Here is a 22,558-nt window from a genome sequence, read left to right on the forward strand (position 1 = left end):
AATACTTACCTCTCCTCCTCAATCCCCTGCTGCTCTGACTTGAACTTCTGAAGAGCATCTTAGCATCTTATCATCTCCAATGCTGAAACACGCTGAGTCACAGGCAGAGAGGGAGTGATGGGAGTGGGAGCATCACATGAGGCTCTCTCCTCCATCACTGCTTTCAACTTTATCAGAATCTATGATGCTGATAAATTGAATATGTGTATTCTTATATATTGGGGCAGTATTCATTGCAGCCATTTGGTAAATTCAAAAAAGTTCATTTTTTTCTCATTAATGTACACTCTGCACCCCATCTAGACTGAAAAAAACAGAAATGTAGTAATTTTTGCAAATTTATTAAAAAAGTAAAGCTGAAATATCACATGGTCATAAGTATTTAGACCGTTTGCTCAGTATTGAATAGAAGCACCCTTTTGAGCTAGTGCAGCCATGAGTCTTCTTGAGAAAGATGCAACAAGTTTTTCACACCTGGATTTGGGGATCCTCTGCCATTCTTCCTTGCAGATCCTCTCCATTTCTTTCAGGCTGGATGGTGAACGTTGGTGGACAGACATTTTCAGGTCTCTGCAGAGATGCTCAATTGGGTTTAGGTCAGGGCTCTGGCTACGCCAGTCAAGAATAATCACAGAGTTGTTATGAAGCCACTTCTTTGTTATTTTAGCTGTGTGCTAAGGGTTATTGTCTTGTTGGAAGGTAAACCTTAGGCCAAGTCTGAGGTCCAGAGCACTCTGGAAGAAGTTTTCATCTAGGATATCTCTGTACTTGGCCGAATTCATGTTTCCTTCAATGACAAGCAGTCATCCTGTCCCTGAAGCTGAAAAACAAGCCAATAGCATGATTCTGCCACCATCATGTTTCACTGTTGGAATTGTATTGGGCAGGTGATGAGCAGTGCCTGGTTTTCACTCCTTTGTTATTTTAGCTGTGCTTATAGAAGTTTTATTATTGTACATAGGGGGCAGTATTATAGCTGTGGTATTATTGTACATAAAAGACAGTATTATAGTAGTTATTTTCTTGCACATAGGAGCAGTTGTCAGAACTCTGTTGTTGGGTCTTCCAGGACCAGGAACTCCTCCCCTCTCTGTAATGTGCTGCTGCAGTGCAATATAGTGCAACCTCCACCAGGTGGTGCTGGTTAAGGAAAAGAAGTTGTAAAAACAGAGCAGTAATACTGAACTACAACACAGGTGTCACAGGTAATGAAAGAGAAGTCAGGCAAGCCAAGACCATACACAGAGAGATAAATGCAGTACACAGGGGGAGTCAGAAGAATGGTCGGGGACAAACAAAAAGTCAGAGCCTACCGGGAACATGGTAACCAAAACGTGAGATGCAAGACGAAGTCGGGATACAAGCCAGAGGTCAGAACAAGTAATAAATGGGTACAGGCAGTCAGAGGCAAAAAGGAACACTAGTACAAGTGAACAGGTCAGATGCTCAAGCCGTGCAACATGAACTATAGCTGACACTGGCCCACAGGCTGCAGAGGACTTAAATAACTCAGCCAGCTTCAAAGTGAGGCAGAGTGGATTAACTCCCACATGACCAGTCCAGAAACAAGACAGCTGAACATAAACTCAGAACTGGATCATGACACTATCCCTACTGATAGGAGCACCCTGTTCCCCAGATTACTTCTGAAGGTGAAGATGCCTGAGCCACGTACCTTGCCTTAGCTCTTGAATTCACCCTCAGTCTGAACCCTTCCTCCACCCATACATGTGGTTTTCCTGAAGAAGTAGATTTTTACTTCAAAACACATAAAAATAAACCAACAATATTATTATTGTTATTTATTTACATAGCACCATTGATTCCATGGTGCTGTACATGCGAAGGAGTTACATACTAATTACAGTAAACAGACTAGCAATGACAGACTGATACAGAGGGGCGAGGACTCTGCCTTTGTGGGGTAACATTAAACAGGATGGTGGGGAAAGAGACAATAGGTTGGGGGGTTGCAGCAGCTCAGGTGTTGGTGAGGGGGTAACTCTGGTGGTGGTGAGAAGCCAGCATGGTAATTGCAGGTTGTAGGCTTTCTTGAAGAGGTGGGTTTTCAGATTCCGTTTGAAGGATCCGAATGTGGTTGATAGTCGGACAAGTTGAGGCACAGAATTCCAGAAGATGAGGGATATTTGGAAAATCTTGGAGGTGATAAGGTGATGAACGAATAAGTGTGGAGGAGAGAAGGAGGTCTTGAGAGCACCGGAGATTACGTGAGGGAAGATATCGGGAGATTAGATCAGAGATATAAGGAGGAGACAGGTTATGGATGGCTTTGCAGGTCATTATTAGTAATTTGAACTAGATACACTGAGGGAATAGGAGCCAGTGAAGACACTTGCTGAGGGGAGAAGCGGAGTAGTGTGGACAGAGCCGAATTAGTCTGGCAGCAGATTTAGGCTACGTTCACATTGGCGTTCCGCCAATGTGCGTCGCTGTTGCGCCGGCGACGCAGCGGCGACGCAGCGGCGACGCGCCCCTATGTTTAACATAGGGGACGCGTGCGTTGTTTTGGTGGCGTTTTTGCCACGTGCGTCGTTTCTGACGCTAGCGTCGGACGCAAGAAAACGCTACATTGTAGCATTTTCTGTGCGTCCGATTTTCGTCAAAAACGACGCACGCGTCGCAAAACGCGCGCGTTTTTGCGCGCGTTTGCGCGCGTTTTTACGTGCGTCGCGCGTTGCGTCGCCGACGCAGGGCGGCGCAACGCTAGTGTGAACCTAGCCTTTAGGATGGATTGGAGAGGTGCAAGAGTGTTAGCAGGGAGACCACAGAAAAGGATGTTACAGTAGTGGAGGCGGGAGATGATGAGGGCATGCACAAGCATTTTAGTAGATTTAAGGTTGAGGAAAGGACGGATTCTGGAGATATTTTTGAGCTGGAGGCGACAGGAGGTGGAAGGAGCTTGGATGTGTGGTTTGAACGCCAGGGCAGAGTCAAGGGTTACTCCGAGGCAGCGGACTTCCTGTACGGGGGAAAGCGTGATGTCATTAATTGTGATAGATACAGCTCTGGAAAAAATTAAGAGACCACTGCAAAATGTTCAGTATGTCTGATTTTTGTTTAAAGGTATATTTTTGAGTAAAATATAAATTGTTCTTTTATTCTACAAACTTCTGACAACATGTCTCCGAATTTCCAAGCAATACATTTTGTATTTTTTTTTGGACAAATAAAAATGGTCAAAACTAAAAAAGCCAATGCTTTCAGACCTCAAATAATGCAAATAAAACAAGTTCATAATCATTTAGAAACAACAATGCTTATGTTTTAACTCATGAAGAGTTCAGAAATCAATATTTTGTGGAAAAACCATGATTTTAATCACAGCTTTCATGAATCTTGGCAAGCATACCACCAGTCTTTCACACTGCTTCAGGCACAAAAAATGTAAGCAGTTCTTCTTTATTTGATGGCTTGTGACCATCCATCATCCTCTTGATTATATTCCAGATGTTTTCAATGGGGCTCAGGTCTGGAGATTGGGCTGTCCATGACAGGGTTTTGATGTGGCGGTCTCTTCATTTTTTTCCAGAGCTGTAGATCAGGTAAGGAAGATCTGTGAGATGGAGGAATGAGATGATGATGAGTTCATATTTGTCCACAATGAGTTTGAGGAAGCGTAAGGAGGAGAAGGAGATTATGGATGACAGACACTCCGGGATTCTGGACAGCATAGAGGTGACATCTGGGCCAGAGAGATAGATCTGAGTGTCATCAGCATACAGGTGGTACAGGAATCCATGGGACTTTATGAGTTGTAACAGGCCAATGGTATATATTGAGAAGACTAAGGGTCCTAGAACAGATCCTTGGTGGACTCCAACAGAGAGAGGGTGGAATGAGGAGGTAGTGTGGGAGTGGGAGACGCTGAATGTGCGGTTGGAAAGGTATGAGGAGATCCAGGATAGGGCGAGGTCTTTGATGCCAAAGGAGGAGAGGATCTGTAGCAGGAGGCAGTGGTCACCTGTGTCGAAAGCAGAGGACAGGTCTAGAAGGAGGAGTACAAAGTATTGTCCGTTAGCTTTGGCTGTAAGTAGGTCGTTAGTGATTTTGGTTAGGCCTGTCTCAGTTGAGTGATGGGGGCAGAAACCAGATTGTAGATTGTCAAAGAGTAAGCTAGATGAGAGTTGGGAGGAAAGTTCAGCGTGGACGTGCTGATCCAGGAGTTTGGAAGCGAAGGGGAGCAGCGATATTGGGTGATAGCTGGACATTGCTGTTGGATCGAGAGTTGGCTTTTTAAGGATAGGCGTAATTGTGGCATGTTTGAAAGCAGAAGGGATGGTGCCAGAAGTTAGTGATGGGTTGAAGAGGTTGGTTAGGGATGGAATAAGAGTGGTGGTCAGGTTGGGGAGGAGGTGGGATGGGATGGGGTCAAGCGCACAGGTCGTGAGGTGCGATTTGGAGAGGAGAAAATTAAGCCCCCCCTTCAGCCTCCTTTTATCATTGACCTCTGGATTTTATTTTTAGACACAATTATTTTCTGTTTGATGGATCATTTTATCTAGAGAACTCTTTGTCTGGCTGGTACACAAGAAGAGTGTGATATGTTTTGGGATTTTCTCAATCTTAATCCCTTTAACATCTTACTTACTCACTCTATGTCCTCTGTTACTGCTACCTTTCTAGATGTTTAGACAGTTTTGTCACAGGATGATCAGCTTATCACAAACCTGTACCGAAAAGCCACTGCCACAAACAGCTTTCTGGAGTTCCACAGCTTCCATCCATTTCACACCAGAAAAGGGATCCCATCAGCCAATTTCTCAGAACCAGAAGAAACTGCACCCTTGACGAAGATTTTCGTGGCCAGGCACAGGAACTTACTACCAGGTTCCAGAAGCGTGGTTACAATTAAAATCTTATTTTGATGGTCTTCCAATGGGCCAACCAACATACACAGGATACTCTACTTATCACCCATTCCATATCACAGGATAATAAGGTGTGTTTTATTACTATCTATAACGCACAATTGGGCGTAAGTGATACACCCTCACCACAGATCTCCAAACGATCATCATTGTGGGGGAAATGCCACTACTCACGGCAAGACGGGCTCTCATCTCAGGGATACCCTCATGAAGAGCCATTATTTTGTTGGGCTCCTTCCCCTGTGGGGATTGTAATATCTGCCCACATATGCACCAGGCACGCAATGCTTTCATCAATCCCTTAGACTCAAAACATCAACTATTGAGATTCTATGTTAACTGTGAAACCAAATGTGATTTATGCTATCATTTGTCCCTGCCAACAGGTGTATGTTGGAAAGATGTCCCAAGAACTCAGGAAAAGAATTCAAAAGCATTTTTTCCAGAATCAATCTGGCAGCTGCTGATCTACTGCTGATCTATTCAAGGGCAAAACTCTCACCTCAGTGGCCTCCGATTTCTTGGCGAATCATTCAAGTACACACATTCATGCTCATGTAGTGGTTTTGCAGCATATCCTGGGCTTGGGGAGAGGTGTACACTTACAAAGGCGACTGCTGCAATCCAAATCCTGTTGGGTCTTTGAGCTGGGGTCAGTAGCACCTATGGGTCTAAACAAGGAACTCCTTTTCATGGGATTCCTTGGATGATTGTGCCATTTTATACATGGAGTTCTCACCATTCACTACGTTACTCCATCATCTCCAACAGGGCATACCTAACAATTACCTGTTTCCCTGATGGGGCTATACTATTAAGACTGACACAATTTCTTGCAACGGTATGTCTTTTTCCTCCATATTTTTTCCTCAATATGTTCTGTATTCTATGTCATTGTATACATATAGCTTTCACCATTGACTACGTTACTCCATTATCTTTAACATGACAAAATCTAACTATAACCTGTTCCCCTGATGCAAAATCTAACTATAACCTGTTCCCCTGATGGGACTATACTATTAAGACTGACACAATTTCTTGCAACGGTATGTTGTTTTTCCCCCCATCTCTTTTCTCCCACCCCTCTCTTTACCCTTCTTCCACCTGACTACGGCTACATCCTCCACTATTTTCGACTCCTTTCCCTCTATCTTTGTCTTGATATGTCTACATACACAGTGATTTTGGTTCCCATACCTAACTATGATCATAATATGGTTTTCTTCACTCATGCGCCCTTCTTTTCGACATAGTTCAAACCTTTTTTGTATATATGTATAATTGTTGTATATATTGTATTATAATGTATATATTTTTCATTTTTTTTCAGAGACATTGTGATCAAGTCCACAGTGTGGCCGAAACGTCTTACCTGTCGCTTATCACCTACTACATTCTCTAATAAATTTCACTTGAAGCAAAATTTCGCCCTGTTACGAGTGCAGTGATTATTGACTTTACTACTTTTGTGCTTCCACACATGACATCAATTTCATCCCTTTTTTCACAGGAAACTAATCTGCAAGATATACCTTAGGTGACCACCACAAAATCCAAGATGGTTGTTTCTTACTGTTAATATGATATGTGACATCTTTCTGGCCATGTACACAACAATATTGGGATATTCCATCCACTTGCCGAGACCACGATGGACACGTCCAAGTTACCTTTGGGCATGTGCTATGGACAAAAACCCATCTGTCTCAATTCTATCTCCCTTTCCAAAGGATACCAGCTAGTGATGAGCGGGTGTACTCATTGCCCGGGTGACCTCTGAGTATTTATGACTGCTCGGAGATTTAGTTTTCATCATGGCAGCTGAATGATTTACAGCTACTAGCCTGCTTGATTACATGTGGGGATTCCCTAGCAACCAGGCAACCCCCACATGTACTCATCCTGGCTAGTAGCTGTAAATCATTCCGCTGCCGTGATGAAAACTAAATCTCCGAGCAGTCATAAATACTCAGAGGTCATCCGAGCAACGAGTACACTCGCTCATCACTAATACCAGCCTATAGGATTTAGTAAAAGAGACTTCTTCAAATTCAGTATGATCATCTCTACACTGCGTTTCTTATACACCTTTGTCCATGAACACAACCATATGGGATTTTCCATTCATTCTCCCAGATCATAATGGACATCCATGCTTACCACCTTTTATGAATCATGGACCTTGATGAGCTTCTACCCCAGTGTGTTCTTTATTGGAATATTTTCTTATCTATTACAATTACAGTTACAATTAGTGGCTAGCTTATCGTAAATTTTCTTGATATATTTTTCACCTTTGCTTATACATGCTCACCTCCAGCCTCCTTTTATGTTCCTTACATACTTACTGTTAGGCATTTGTATTCTCCTGCTGTGCGGAATAGATCCCAAACATTATCTGCTTCTGTGGTCTCCCATTCAGGTCCAGTCGCTCTAATTGCTGCTCAGCCCAGACGTTGGTCCCAGCATCTTGCTCGGGCTCGTGGCATATGTTTATTTGCTGCTGGCTCTCCAGCCAAGTCTATGGTAACCAGTGATATACAGGTGCAGCCTTGCACTCTGGAGTCTAAGTCCAGAGATCGCCTTACTGAGCATGTCCATGATGTGGCGGCTTCTTTTTGGTGGTTGGACGTTAGCTGCTCTGATGATGTGGCAGTCCCAGATTGGCCCGCGGGTGATGTTTTGGCAGAATGGGCATGAGTGTTTGGGGTGGGTCCTAGCATATAAAAGGCTCTCAGAGGCGCACGCGGGCGCACTGGTGTCATTTATGTTTGGTGTGTGGGGGTGGCTGCTCTAACACTCTGTCTGCACATTTGTGTGTGTGATTCCTTGCTCAGAGACTATACACATTGGCAGGCAGCTTGCACACTTATGTGGTTTTGTACGCTTGGCTCAACCTCTGAGTCTCTAGTCTGCTACATGCTAAGGTACCAGTCAGGCACAGGTTCAGTAGTGTCAAGACTGGGGTATCTAGCCGCTTGGCTTAGCATCTGTTTCGTACATGTGCGCGATTGGTATGCTATACTTCGCAGTGAAAGCGACAGGGTATTGTACCTAGCATGAAAGAGCTCTCCCTCTTGGCTCAGCATCTGCTTCCTTCATGTGTGCAGTTAGCACCGTTTAGTTGCAGAGCTAGCCCAATCCACGATCTATTATCCCTTTGACGTTAAGGGTATGTGCACACATCAGGATTTCTTGCAGAAATTTTCCTGACAAAAACCGGACATTTCTGCCCGAAATCCGCATTTGTTTTTTACCGCATTTTTGACGCGTTCTTGGTGCGTTTTTTATGCGTTTTTTCCCAAATGCATAGAATAGCGGGAAAAACGCAGAAAATCCACAAAATTAATGAACATGCTGCTTTTTTTACCGCAATGTGTCTTTTTTGCAGAAAGAAACGCATCATGTGCACAAAACATGCAGAATGCATTCTAAATGATAGGATGTATAATGTACCGTATTTTTCGCTTTGTAAGACGCTACGGATTATAAGACGCACCCCAAATTTTGAGGAGAAAAATAGGAAAAAACTTTTTTTAATAAATTGGTGGGGCGTCTTATAATCCATGCGTCTTATTACTCACCAGGGGTTGTGGCTGCGGTGGATCAGGGTCCCAGGGTCGTTGCTGGAGTGGAGCATTGCTGCAGGCTGAGATGAGGGGGTCTGCAGGGGGGCTCTGTGCTGCAGGGGGCTCTCATCTCCCGAGATTCCGGCGGCCATTTTCCTGGAGTCAGTCATACAGGAACGCATGGAAGAAGTGCCAGGGGGCTCTGGTCTTTCACAAAATGTCGCCAGAGCCCCCCCGCAGCACCAGAGCCTCCAGCATCATCCGGGGCAGCAGAGGTGGCGGACGAGGTGACAGCGGTGGCGGGCGGCAGCGGTGGCGGGCGGCAGCGGGCCACAGCGGTGGCGGACACCCCCTCATCCCAGCCTGTAAGTGGTATTTCCGATTTGTAAGACGCACCCCCATTTCCCCCCAAAATTTTGGGGAAATAAAGTGCATCTTACAAAGCGGAAAATACGGTATGCGTTTTTAATGAGTTTTTATAGTGTTTTTTCCTCGAAAAAACGCAAAAAAACCGCGAAAAAACCTGAACGTGTGCACATAGCCTCACAGGGTATAGCACTTCGCATACCCGCGCTTTACCTCTTGGTGAAGTAACTGAGCTTGGTAATCAGTGTTCCGTTCACACTGAGTGGTGTTAACTCAGTGTGTTCAAGGTAGCGCTTGCTGTTTTGTTCCTTCATTGTTCACACTAGCAGCAGGGTTCATGTCTGCACGGTGGACCCTGGGTTGCGATTGCACTTTGCCATATTTTACTTAGTGCAATCCGCCAACCTTAACACTTATTCTACTAATCATGTCTTATTCCATGCTTTATTATTATTTTCTACTTATTATATTACATATATATTGTATCACCCACAAACAGATGACAAACTGTTCCTGATAATGTTAGAATGGATTGTTTGGCATCGACTATGAAACACAAACCAAGGTGACATTGCCTCACTTATAATGTGTGACTAATGTTATGCATTATCCCAATGAATATGTAAATTACCATCTTTAGTTCTACATTGTCTAGAAAAACATGAACATGTTTGTTTTCTGTATTGTTTGTAAATTCATCAAGAGTCCTTTCTGATCACCCTTCACCCATCAGCTCCAGTTCTGCCAATACCTAAAGAGCTTTTTTCTATCTACTTTGCTGTTTTATCAGTAAGATGTTTACGTCTTTGTCATTAGAGTCTTCATGTATTTGTACAATGTCACTATATATGAGCAACACAGTGATGAAGAGAAGAAATAGTAGATTCATTTAAGTACGTCTAAATCATTATAGATTAGATACAATTGTAGCGATTACCTGGCACTGGCAAGAGCTGCGCACACAAAGTGATAGATTTTGTTTACATGCATTGAAAATATAAACAATGTTTGCAAAATTGTAATATGCTAGGGGATATTATTTTATATAGTCTTACAGATTACTAGACCAGTGCCCTTCACGTCACAGACGAGATCCTAAAATGGATTCTCTGTGAGTAGAATGTAAAATAAATGAAGGTAATGTCATTATAAATAAATTCCTAAATACTTTTGATTAGCAATCAAATCACAATAGTTTTCAACAATAGATTTTAACTATAAAGACAAAATGGCCACATTATTATATTGACTTCTGCTAGAATGATAGTAAAGATGCTTGAGAGAATGTGCATTGAGAATATTCACTTCTTTGAACTGGTTATACCTGAACTATGAATTGCCATTCGGAAACACAGGGTGAACAGCAGTGTGAGCAGCCTTTTCTTACCTCAGCACCCCTGGTATATCCAGTATTAGACCAGTGAGATATGGTGGACAGCAGTGCGAGTAGTCGTTTCTTACCACAGCTCTCCTGGTATCTCCATTATTAGATCAGATAGACAGGGTGAGCAGCAGTGTGAGCAGTCTCTTCGTACCTCAGCACCCTTCCTATATCCATTATTAGATCAGATAGACAGGGTGAGCAGCAGTGTGAGCAGCCCTTTCTTACCTCAGCACCCCTGGTATATCCAGTATTAGGCTGGTTTCACACTTGCGTTTCAAAACACATGCGTTTAAAAAAAAAAACGCATGGTGAAAAAACGCATGTAAACGCGTGCAAACGCTGCGTTTTTTTGACGCATGCGTTTTTGCATTTGGTGAAAAAAAAGCAGCGTTTTGACGCGTTTACATGCATTTTTTCATGCGTTTGCGTTTTTTAAACGCATGCTGAGAAATGTGTGACAGCTGCCAATCATCAAAATAAAGTAAAAAACCCACTATAAACAGAAATAGTTAGGGTTAGCGGTAGGGGTAGGGTTAGGGGTAGGGATCATAAACCTAACCCTAAAGGGATCCTAACCCTAACCCTACCCCTAACCCTAAGCCTAAAGTGATCCTAACCCTAACCCTAAAGGGGTTAGGGTTAGGATCACTTTAGGCTTAGGGTTAGGGGTAGGGTTAGGATCCCTTTAGGGTTAGGGTTAGGGATAGGGTTAGGATCCCTTTATCACTCAATGATGGCACATTGCTAGCGCATGCCCATTGTGGGCATGCGCTAGCGATGCGTCCGACATAGGACTTAATGGCGACGTTAACAGACTGCATTACACTGGGTTATGCCGCGGTGTAACGTAGTCCGTCTAACGGACGCCTCTAACGCAGTGTGAACCCAGCCCTAGCATCCCTGGCATCTTCTATATTAGATCGACATATCCACTGGGAGTGGGGGAGATTGCAGAGTTTGTACTGCACATGCACACAGTCCAATTAACATTCTAGTAAAGACTTCTGTCAGTGTAAAAATATGATGGCCATGTTAAATTGTACAGTAATTAGCATCCTTGACATAATAATTGTGATTTTCTAATTGAAAATATTTAGCAATTTACTTATGACATTTCCTTTAATTATATATCTTTTTCTATTCTCAGAGAAACTATTTAATGTAGGAACATGTCTAATTTGGATTAGGGAAATGACATTTTCTGATTGCAGTATTAAGATAGAGACACAAAAAAATAAGAACTGTGCTCATTAGAGATTTAATTGAACATCTTTACTTTCAATATGTGATCACACAGGTCTTTATGTGATTTTTAGTATCATTAATAATGCAGTGTGTTCCGTGTTTGCAAATGGCACCCACTTCATCTGGTGGAACAGAAAAGGCAATGAGAGGCACATGGACTGGGTAGAGTCATTACACAGGCAGTGCACATGTGCCTTGAAGGAAAAGTGCATTAATATGAGGCATTATCCAAGTTACAATCATATTTATCTTAGTTCCTTTAGGATTGACCTAAAATCTCCTACTTATCCTGCTTGTTCAGCATCTTTACTAATACCCCCCATACACAACAAATAATTGCAAATGTGCTGTTCCGTGTAAGGCTACGTTCACATTTGCATTGTGCGGGGCTGCGTCGGCGACGCAACGCACAACGCAAACAAAAACACATGCAAAACACAGCAAACCGCTGGGTTTTGTGACGCATGCGTTCATTTTTATAGCGCAAAAAAAAATGCAACAAGCAGCATCCTCTGCGCCCTGACGCTTGCGCCCAAAAAACGCATGCGTCACAAAACGCAACAAAACGCATGTCCATGCGCCCCCCATGTTAAATATAGGGGCGCATGGCGCATGCGTCGCCTCGATTGCGCCCGACACACCGCAAATGTGAACGTAGCCTAAGTTATGCTCTCCAGTTTTCTATGTTGTTTCATGCTTTGCATAGTACCATTCTTACACGTTACTCTGCTGCCACCTAATCACCTTTTGTGTATAGCAGTCTGTTATTAATTCTTATGGGCGTGCCTTCCACTTCCAGTTCAAGGGTCACCTTTTCTTCCTAGCAGCCATGTCATTTTGAGTTTCACTATTTGTGGGAGAGACACCCCTGTACCGAGCTGAGGAAGGCATCAGTTTTCGACCTCTTGCTGCTCACACTTGGTGCTGCACCTTTTTTACACTTGCATTTCTGTAGAATTCCTGTATTACCAATCATATGCTGCAAGCCCAGATTTCCGAATAAACAAGTCTGGACTGCACAATCCCGGGTGTGCATCATCTCTCCAGACGTTGAACAGCATCGGTCCTTTCTGCTCTGCATTGAGGAAATGGAGGGAGGAACTCTCCCAAACCTATTAATGAGCCCCATCTCCATTTGCCTCATGTGGGGACAGAACAGCCCGTTGAATGATAGTTTTGCCTAGTGCTCCTGTCTTCTGTATGTGAGTGCCGCTGCAGACTCCTCTAGCAACGGCCAATCTCACCGAGAATGAAAGAATTGGCAGTGTGAAGTTTGCATGTCAGATCCATTTTGCCCCCAATATCATGTTAAGAGTCTGGAAGCCCCCTACACATTACAGTGTCAGCTGATCTGCTGATTTCAGCAGGTTTGGCTGACGTTATTCTAATGTGTATGGGAGCGTTAGGCCTGAGTTACACTGCTGTACAATACAGCTGAGTGCTATGCGATAAAACATCGCATACCAGTTTTACTCTATGGGGCAACTCACATGAGCATGCTGCGATTGGCACCGAAACTATGCTGAGTCTCGGCTAACTCACACCCATGTAAGTCTATTGGTGCGAGTGACACAACACACAGCACTTGGTTATCATCTGAGTGCGGTGCGCTTTATGCCGATGCTGGCAATGGAGCAGATGGAGAAATTACCTTCTTCACCTCCTACTCAGCTGTGCTGCAATCCTCTGCGAGAGGAACAGAGTACAGCAGCATGACAAAGAACTTTACTTAGATGATATACTTAGCTCTATTCTTACAGCTGCAGTTAACATATTTTGCAGTCTCTGAAATTCTCCTCCAATACTCCGATCCTCTTTTCGCCACACAATAGCAATACATACTTTTGCATTCATCCATATCTCTGTCACACACTGACTCACTCTCTGAGAGATGCTTCTCCTGACCACTCTTCACGCACGTGTCTTCAGCAGATTAAAAACACTCATTCAACACGATCTCAGGGTAAAGATCCACTCCATGCCTTTTACGATCGAAAACTGTTCACCATTAACGTACACGCGAGCATCTTATGTGATATGGCACAGCAGCCCATCAACTGGAATTAAACGGTTTCTTATTACCTCAGGCAGCTCCAAATTCCATACGCATTCTCTCTGGTTGCAATCTTCCTCTACTTCTTACAAGTGGTCATCGTTTCTCCACCATGGACAATCACAAAGGCAATCTCCCCTCTGTGTCCTGGGTGAAAAGTCACTTCAGCTATGCCCATTATCTCTTGTACAATTACAGGCTTACATAGGCAACATAGCTCCTACCCAGCCTCTGCAACAGACCTAGACTAGATTGAACCAGCCCTTAACCCCTTTAACCCCAAGGGTGGTTTGCACGTTATGGACCGGGCCAATTTTTACAATACTGGCCACTGTCCCTTTATGAGGTTAGAACTCTGGAACGCTTCGACGGATCCCGGTGATTCTGACATGGTTTTCTCGTGACATATTGTACTTCATGATAGTGGTAAAATTTATTTGATATTACCTGCATTTATTTGTGAAAAAAACGGAAATATGGCGAAAATTTTGAAAATTTCGCAATTTTCCAACTTTTAATTTTTATGCAATTAAATCACAGAGATATGTCACACAAAATACTTAATAAGTAACATTTCCCACATGTCTACTTTACATCAGCACAATTTTGGAACCAAAATTTTTTTTTGTTAGGGAGTTATAAGGGTGAAAAGTTGACCAGCAATTTCTCATTTCTACAACACCATTTTTTTTTAGGGACCACATCTCATTTGAAGTCATTTTGAGGGGTCTATATGATAGAAAATACCCAAGTGTGACACCATTCTAAAAACTACACCCCTCAAGGTGCACAAAACCACATTCAAGAAGTTTATTAATCCTTCTGGTGCTTCACAGGAATTTTTTGAATGTTTAAATAAAAATTAACATTTAACTTTTTTTCACAAAAAATTTACTTCAGCTCCAATTTGTTTTATTTTACCAAGGGTTACAGGAGAAAATGGACCCCAAACCTTGTTGTACAATTTGTCCTGAGTACGCCGATACCCCAAAAGTGGAGGTATACCACTGTTTGGGCGCATGACAGAGCTTGGAAGCGAAGGAGCGCCATTTGACTTTTTAATGCAAAATTGACTGGAATTGAGATGGGACGCCATGTTGCGTTTGGAGAGCCACTGATGTGCCTAAACATTGAAACCCCACACAAGTGAAACCATTTTGGAAAGTAGACCCCCTAAGGAACTTATCTAGTGGTGTGGTGAGCACTTTGACCCACCAAGTGCTTCACAGAAGTTTATAATGCAGAACCGTAAAAATAAAAAATCATTTTTTTTTCACAAAAATTATCTTTTTGCCCCCAATTTTTTATTTTCCCAATGGTAAGAGAAGAAATTGGAACCGAAAAGTTGTTGTACAATTTGTCCTGAGTACGCTGATACCCCATATGTGGGGGTAAACCACTGTTTGGGCGCATGGGAGAGCTCGGAAGGGAAGGAGTGCCGTTTGACTTTTCAATGCAAAATTCACAGGAATTGAGATGAGACGCCATGTTGCGTTTGGAGAGCCACTGATGTGCCTAAACATTGAAACCCCCCACAAGTGACACCATTTTGGAAAGTAGACCCCCTAAGGAACTTATCTAGATGTGTAGTGAGCACTTTGACCCACCAAGAGCTTCACAGAAGTTTATAATGCAGAGCCGTAAAAATAAAACAAAAATTTTTTCCCACAAAAATTATTTTTTAGTCCCCAGTTTTGTATTTTCCCGAGGGTAACAGGAGAAATTGGACCCCAAAAGTTGTTGTGCAATTTGTCCTGAGTGCGCTGACACCCCATATATGGGGGGAACCACCGTTTGGGCGCATGGGAGGGCTCGGAAGGGAAGGAGCGCCATTTGGAATACAGACTTAGATGGAATGGTCTGCAGGCGTCACATTGTGTTTGCAGAGCCCCTAATGTACCTAAACAGTAGAAACCCCCCACAAGTGACCCCATATTGGAAACAAGACCCCCCAAGGAAATTAGATGTGTTGTGAGAACTTTGAGCCCCCAAGTGTTTCACTACAGTTTCTAACGCAGAGCCGTGAAAATAAAAAAAAAAAATTCCCCCCAAAATTATTTTTTAGCCCCCAGATTTGTATTTTCTCGAGGGTATCAGGAGAAATTGGACCCCAAAAGTTGTTGTCCAATTTGTCCTGAGTGCGCTGCTGCCCCATATGTGGGGGGGGAACCACCGTTTGGGCACATAGGAGGGCTCGGAAGGGAAGGAGCGCCATTTGGAATGCAGACTTAGATGGAATGGTCTGCAGGCGTCACATTGCGTTTGCAGAGCCCCTAATGTACCTAAACAGTAGAAACCCCCCACAAGTGACCCCATATTGGAAACTAGACCCCCCCACGAACTTATCTGGATGTGTTGTGAGAACTTTGAGCACCCAAGTGTTTCACTACAGTTTATAACGCAGAGCCGTGAAAATAAAAAATCTTTTTTTTCCCACAAAAATTATATTTAGCCCCCAGTTTTGTATTTTTCCAAGGGTAACAGGAGAAATTGGACCCCAAAAGTTGTTGTCCAATTTGTCCTGAGTACGCTGATACCCCATATGTTGGGGTAAACTCCTGTTTGGACACACGGGAGAGCTTGGAAGGGAAGGAGCACTGTTTTACTTTTTCAACGCAGAATTGGCTGGAATTGAGATCGGACGCCATGTCGCGTTTGGAGAGCCCCTGATGTGTCTAAACAGTGGAACCCCCCAATTATAACTGAAACCCTAATCCAAACACACCCCTAACCCTAATTCCAATGGTAACCCTAACCACACCTCTAACCCAGACACACCCCTAACCCTAATCCCAACCCTATTCCCAACCGCAAATGTAATCCAAACCCTAACCCTAACTTTAGCCCCAACCCTAACTGTAGCCTTAACCCTAACTGTAGCCTTAACCCTAGCCCTAGCCCTAACCCTAGCCCTAACCAAAATTCTAGCCCTAACCCTAGCCCAAACCCTAGCCCTAACCCTAACCCTAGCCCTAACCCTAACCCTAGCCCTAACCCTAGCCCTAACCCTAACCCTAACTCTAGCCCTAACCCTAGCCCTAACCCTAACCCTAACCCTAGCCCTAACCCTAGCCCTAACCCTAACCCTAGCCCTAACCCTAGCCCTAACCCTAGCCCTAACCCTAATGGGAAAATGGAAATAAATACATTTGTTTAATTTTTTTATTTTTCCCTAACTAAGGGGGTGATGAAGGGGGGTTTGATTTACTTTTATAGCGGGCTTTTTAGCGGATTTTTATGATTGGCAGCCGTCACACACTGAAAGACGCTTTTTATTGCAAAAAATATTTTTTGCGTTACCACATTTTGAGAGCTATAATTTTTCCATATTTGAGTCCACAGAGTCATGTGAGGTCTTGTTTTTTGCGTGATGAGTTGACGTTTTTATTGGTAACATTTTCGGGCACGTGACATTTTTTGATCGCTTTTTATTCCGATTTTTGTGAGGCAGAATTACCAAAAACCAGCTATTCATGAATTTCTTTTGGGGGAGGCGTTTATACCGTTCTGCGTTTGGTAAAATTGATAAAGAAGTTTTATTCTTCAGGTCAGTACGATTACAGCGGTACCTCATTTATATCATTTTTTTATGTTTTGGCGCTTTTATACGATAAAAACTATTTTATAGAAAAAATAATTATTTTTGCATCGCTTTATTCTGAGGACTATACCTTTTTTATTTTTTTGCTGATGTTGCTGTATGGCGGCTTGTTTTTTGCGAGACAAGATGTCGCTTTCAGCGATACCATGGTTATTTATATCCGTCTTTTTGATCGCGTGCTATTTCACTTTTTGTTCGGCGGTATGATAATAAAGCGTTGTTTTTTGTCTCGTTTTTTTTTTTTCTTACGGTGTTTACTGAAGGGGTTAACTAGTGGGACAGTATTATAGGTCGGGTCGTTTCGGACGCGGCGATACTAAATATGTGTACTTTTATTGTTTTTTTTAATATTTAGAAAAAGAAATGTATTTATGGGAATAATATTTTTTTTTTTTTTCATTATTTAGGATTTTTTTTTTTTTTTTTTTTTTTACACATTTGTAAAAAATTTTTTTAACTTATTTACTTTGTCCCAGGGGGGACAATACAGTGCACAGCACTCTGACAGATCACCGATCTGTCTCAGAGCGCTGCAGCGTTACCAAGTGCCTGCTCTGAGCAGGCACTTGGTAAGGCACCTCCCTCCCTGCAGGACCCGGATCTGCGGCCATCTTGGATCCGGGACTTGCTGCAGGAAGGAGGTAGGAGACCCCCGGAGCAACGCGATCACATCGCGTTGCTGCGGGGGTCTCAGGGAAGCACGCAGGGAGCCCCCTCCCTGCGCGATGCTTCCCTGCACCGCCGGCACATCGCGATCATGTTTGATCGCGGTGTTCCGGGGGTTAATGTGCCGGGGGCGGTCCGTGACTGCTCCTGGCACATAGTGCCGGATGTCAGCTGCGATAAGCAGCTGACACCCGGCCGCGATCGGCCGATCGCCTATGACGTACTATTCCGTCCTTGGGAAGTAGGTCCCACCCCACATGGACGGAATAGTACGTCTAATGGCAGAAAGGGGTTAAATAACTTATGCCAAATCTCTCTCCCCTCCAATCTACAGGTTAAAGTGGTTGTCCACTGTTAGGACAACCGCTTTGTAAGGATACGGCTGCTTGCTAAAGACTATAGGACGAATGGAAGTAGAGCGGAGTCCACAGCTCTAAGACATGGAGCCTTTTTCCTGCACGGAGCACTGGTTACATCAATATTATTGTACTTTAATAGTTAATTTGCTTGATGTGTTTAATTAGTTATTTTCTTGCTCATCAGTTCATCCTCAGGAATCAATGTTTCTCTTCAGTGGCAGCCAGCAGAGGAAGACGAGCAGGCTAGATCTTGTGTAAACCTAACCAGACTCTATCAATCTCATCTGTATCAAGGTCTCACTCCCATTATACTCCCAAACCTAGACCCATTGTGTGGTTGGGGATAGTAGACACAGGGGACACACGGCAGGTCTCACAGTCCCAGCTGATGGAATATGCTTTGTTCTTTGAGCTAAAGGAAATGTTTAAGGGGGCGGGAGAAAAAGACATAGGGTTGAATCAGGCAGTGATTGGGGGGATTTCGATGTAAGATGATCCACGACTGGGATGGATGCAGGATCTATGGAGTTTTGGAGATTGATTGTTGGCTGGTGGGGTATCCATGAGCTATGGTCGGGATATCCATCGTCTTGGGGAACATAGGCCATGACTGCACACTATACCGGCTGGAGATACTAAATCTGTGGGCCAGCCAAAAGTTGGTAGACAGTGGTTATCGCCTGCTACGAGGCTAGTGGAACTACCAATCTCATATTGGGAATTTGTGGACTGTAGACATTGTATTTTGGCCATCTACCTGGATTTTTTGTACAACCATGGATGGATGGAATAAAAAATAATTGCATCGTTAACCTGCCTAGGTGATTTTTATAACCAACAACCTCACATCTTCACACCCTTCTTGATCTGAATGTTTAACACCTATAAAACAAAAACACTTAGGCTGGGTTCACACTGCGTTGTGCGAACCCGTTTAACGGACTACGTTACACCGCGGCATAACGCGGTGTAGCGCAGTCCGTTAATGCCGCCATTACTTGCAATGGCGAACGCATCGCTAGCGCACGCCCACAATGGGCGTGCGCTAGCGATGTGCCGTCATTGAGTGACGGACCCGAGACGCGGGCTGCAGCATTTCCGGGTCCGTCACTGCTAGCGCACTGCTAGCGCAGATGGAGCTAGCAGATGCTCCATCTGCGCTAGCACAGTGCCAAAGTCAGCACTTGCGTTAGTGCAGTCCGTTTAACGGATTTGTTGAACGGACTGCACAACGCTAGTGAGAACCTAGCCTTATACTTGCCTCCCATGTTGGCACTCTCGTTCCCGGGGCTCAAGTGTGGTTGTTATGATATGTGAGCACTGCACCCAACCAGCACTGCCCCCGCTTTAGAACAAATCGAACATAAAGAGGAAGTCGGGGCTACAGCTACTCTCTGACTTCCTCTTGATGGTGGAATTGTTCGACGGCTGGAACAGTAATGCCAGCACTTGTTGGGTACAGGACTCACATATCATAACAACCACATGTGTGCCCCAGAAACACGAGTGCTGACACTGCTGGAACGGTGCAGGCATGGGAGGTGAGTATAAGTGTTTTAATTTTATCCATGCTACACATTCAGACCTAAAAGGGGTTGTCCTAGTAGTAGACAACTCCTTTAACTCTTAAAGTGCTGCATTGTTAGTATAACTCAGAACACTTCACAGATACACAGCATTAACCACCTTTGGTTTGCACATTAATTACAGGGCCAATTTTTTATAACTCTAGAACACTTCAATGGAGCCCAGTGATTCTGAGACTGTTTTCTCATCATGACATATTGTACTTCATGTTAGTGGTAAAATTTCTTTGATATAACTAGCGTTTATTTGTGAAAAAAAGGAAATTTGGAGAAAATTTTGCAATTCTCCAATTTGTATGCCCTTTGTTAGGTGTCGAGTTCCTGACTCTGCACAGGGGGACTCTCGAACCACTTCTGCTGCGCCCTCCCATTCTTCTCCATAACAATTTGAGTATTGGAGAAAGGAGAGCCTTGAAGGAGCTGAGTAATAACACAGAATTCCTAGTCCGTGAGGCAGACAAAGGAGGGAATGTTGTTCTTTGGCCTCATGAAATGTATTTGACTGAAGTGCTGCGACAATTGAACAATATGAACAACTATCATGCTCTTCCCTTGGACCCTACTTGGGTATTTAAGGGTAAACTGGATCATCTTATAAGAGAGGCTACGAGAGAGGGGATTCTGAATAAGAGGGAAGCGGAGTTTCTAGTTACTCACCATCCGGTGGTTCCCACGTTCTATATATTGCCGAAAGTCCACAAGTCACTTGACAGGCCTCCGGGGAGGCCGATAGTGTCCGGTATTGGTGGCATTATGGAAAGACCATGTATTTATTTAGACCATTTTTTGCAACCCCTGGCCCTTTCCTTGGACTCCTACATAAGGGACTCAGCACATCTAATGATGCATCTTGAAGACTTGACGGTACGGGAGGGTACCCTGCTGGTTGGTTTGGATGTTGAATCCTTGTACACAAGCATAGCCCACGACCTTGGCATTCGAGCGGTCTCCTTCCACCTGAATAAACAACATGGGAATGGTGAGCATGATCTTTTCCTACTGGAATTGTTGCATTTTGTCTTGGATAAAAATTATTTTGTCTTCGATAGAAAGTACTATAGACAAATTTCCGGGACTGCGATGGGGGCGCGGTGTGCGCCCTCATACGCAAACCTCTTTTTGGGGTGGTGGGAGGAGACCGTGGTGTATAAACATGTAATGTTTTCAAGTAATGTTGCCACTTGGCGACGGTATATAGATGACGTGGTGTTCTTGTGGACGGGGTCACAATCTGCTTGTGAGGAATTTATTGAGGACTTGAACTCTAACATGCTCAACATTAAACAGACCTCTGTTATCTCCTCACAAACCATAGACTTCTTGGACATCAAGCTCACAATAGAAGAAAATCGTGTCTCTTCCTGCTTATATCGGAAATTGACTGCTACAAATAACCTTCTTCATTATTCCAGTTTTCATCCGGTGCATCTGAAGAAAGGTATACCTAAAGGTCAGTTTTTGAGACTTCGCAGGAATTGTAGTTCCACTGATGACTTTTTAAGACTGGCGGGAGATCTTACTACACGTTTCACCAGTAGGCAATACCCGCGGAAAATCGTTTCTCGGGGGTTTCAGGCTGCGAAGCAAAAGGATAGATCTAGCCTTTTTTGTCGACAGGAGCGTGAATCAACTCAACCGCTTTGTTTGATTACGACCTATAATAATCAGTGGTCTGAGATTTACAGAGTTTTGAATAAGAACTGGAACATTCTTCTCAGTGAACCCAAATTGGCACTACACATTACACCATCTCCTAAAGTGGTGGCAAGAAGGGCCACTAATTTGAAAGATCAATTGTGTCATAGTCACTATCAACGCCCCAAAAATAAACTAAGGACAGGTCAGAAAATTAGGGGCACTTTTCCCTGTGGGGGGTGCAATGTGTGCCAATTTATGATTGCACGAGAGGAAATTTTGATTGATATATTACCATTTCCGCTTAAATGCAATTGTTATTTCAACTGCAGGTCGACAAATCTTGTGTACGTGCTAATATGTGATTGCCCTAAACTATATGTGGGCCAGACATCCCAACAACTGAGGAGGAGATGTCAGCAGCACATTTCGAATATCAACATGGCTGGACGGGACCTCTCAAGGGGGAAGAAATTGACATCAGTGGCGAGACATTTTCTGGAAGCGCATAGTGGTAACCCTGGAGGCCTGAAAGTGATGGGACTTGAGAACGTGAATGCCACCATCAGAAGAGGCAATCTGACTAATCAACTGTTACGTTGTGAATCCAAATGGATCTACAGATTGAAAAGTCTCGCACCGAGGGGACTGAATGAAGAACTGTTATTTACGGGGTTTTATAAACAACTTTGAGAGGCATTTGTTTTCTTGTGTACTCCTTTCCATTTAGCCTCGTTATTTCTGGATCTTTCAGTGGTGCGGCCAAATAAGTGTCAAGTTATATTTGTCTTTGGTTGTCTTCTGGGGTACGGGATTTATATGTATTTTATATATAATTAAAAACAACTAAAACTTTACAAGATAAATGGTATAGATCTTATGCCGGTCTGTATTTACCCTTTAGGGCTCCTCCATTTATGCTTCTGTTTATACCTTGCGGTAGTCAGGGTTTGTGGCATGATAGGCTCTATTGAGACAAGTGGATACAAAACAATGGGTCTTTGAATATCACCCTATGTATAATTTTTGGGCTATGGGTTGTATACTAAATAGAGGGGTTTTAGTGGCTATGATTTAATGTTTGACCCACTTTTTCCATCAGTATTGTGTATGTGGGTCTATACCTGCCTCTGTTTGGGGACTTAGGAGTCCACTGGGAGGAGCCTATGATAAGTGGTTGTCCTGGTGTTTCGAGCGATGAG

At 43.6% G+C, this 22,558-nt stretch overlaps 1 long non-coding RNA gene across 1 annotated transcript; it reads left to right on the forward strand.

Annotated features, from left to right (window-relative positions):
• Positions 1–20,413: 20,413 nt before the first annotated feature.
• Positions 20,414–22,261, forward strand: LOC138658032 (uncharacterized). Its single transcript, XR_011317301.1, has 3 exons — positions 20,414–20,700; positions 21,037–21,171; positions 21,689–22,261. It is a non-coding gene; the product is annotated as an uncharacterized lncRNA (long non-coding RNA).
• Positions 22,262–22,558: the final 297 nt, after the last annotated feature.

This window comes from Ranitomeya imitator, chromosome 1 (assembly GCF_032444005.1).
Source record: "Ranitomeya imitator isolate aRanImi1 chromosome 1, aRanImi1.pri, whole genome shotgun sequence".
NCBI lineage: Eukaryota > Metazoa > Chordata > Amphibia > Anura > Dendrobatidae > Ranitomeya > Ranitomeya imitator.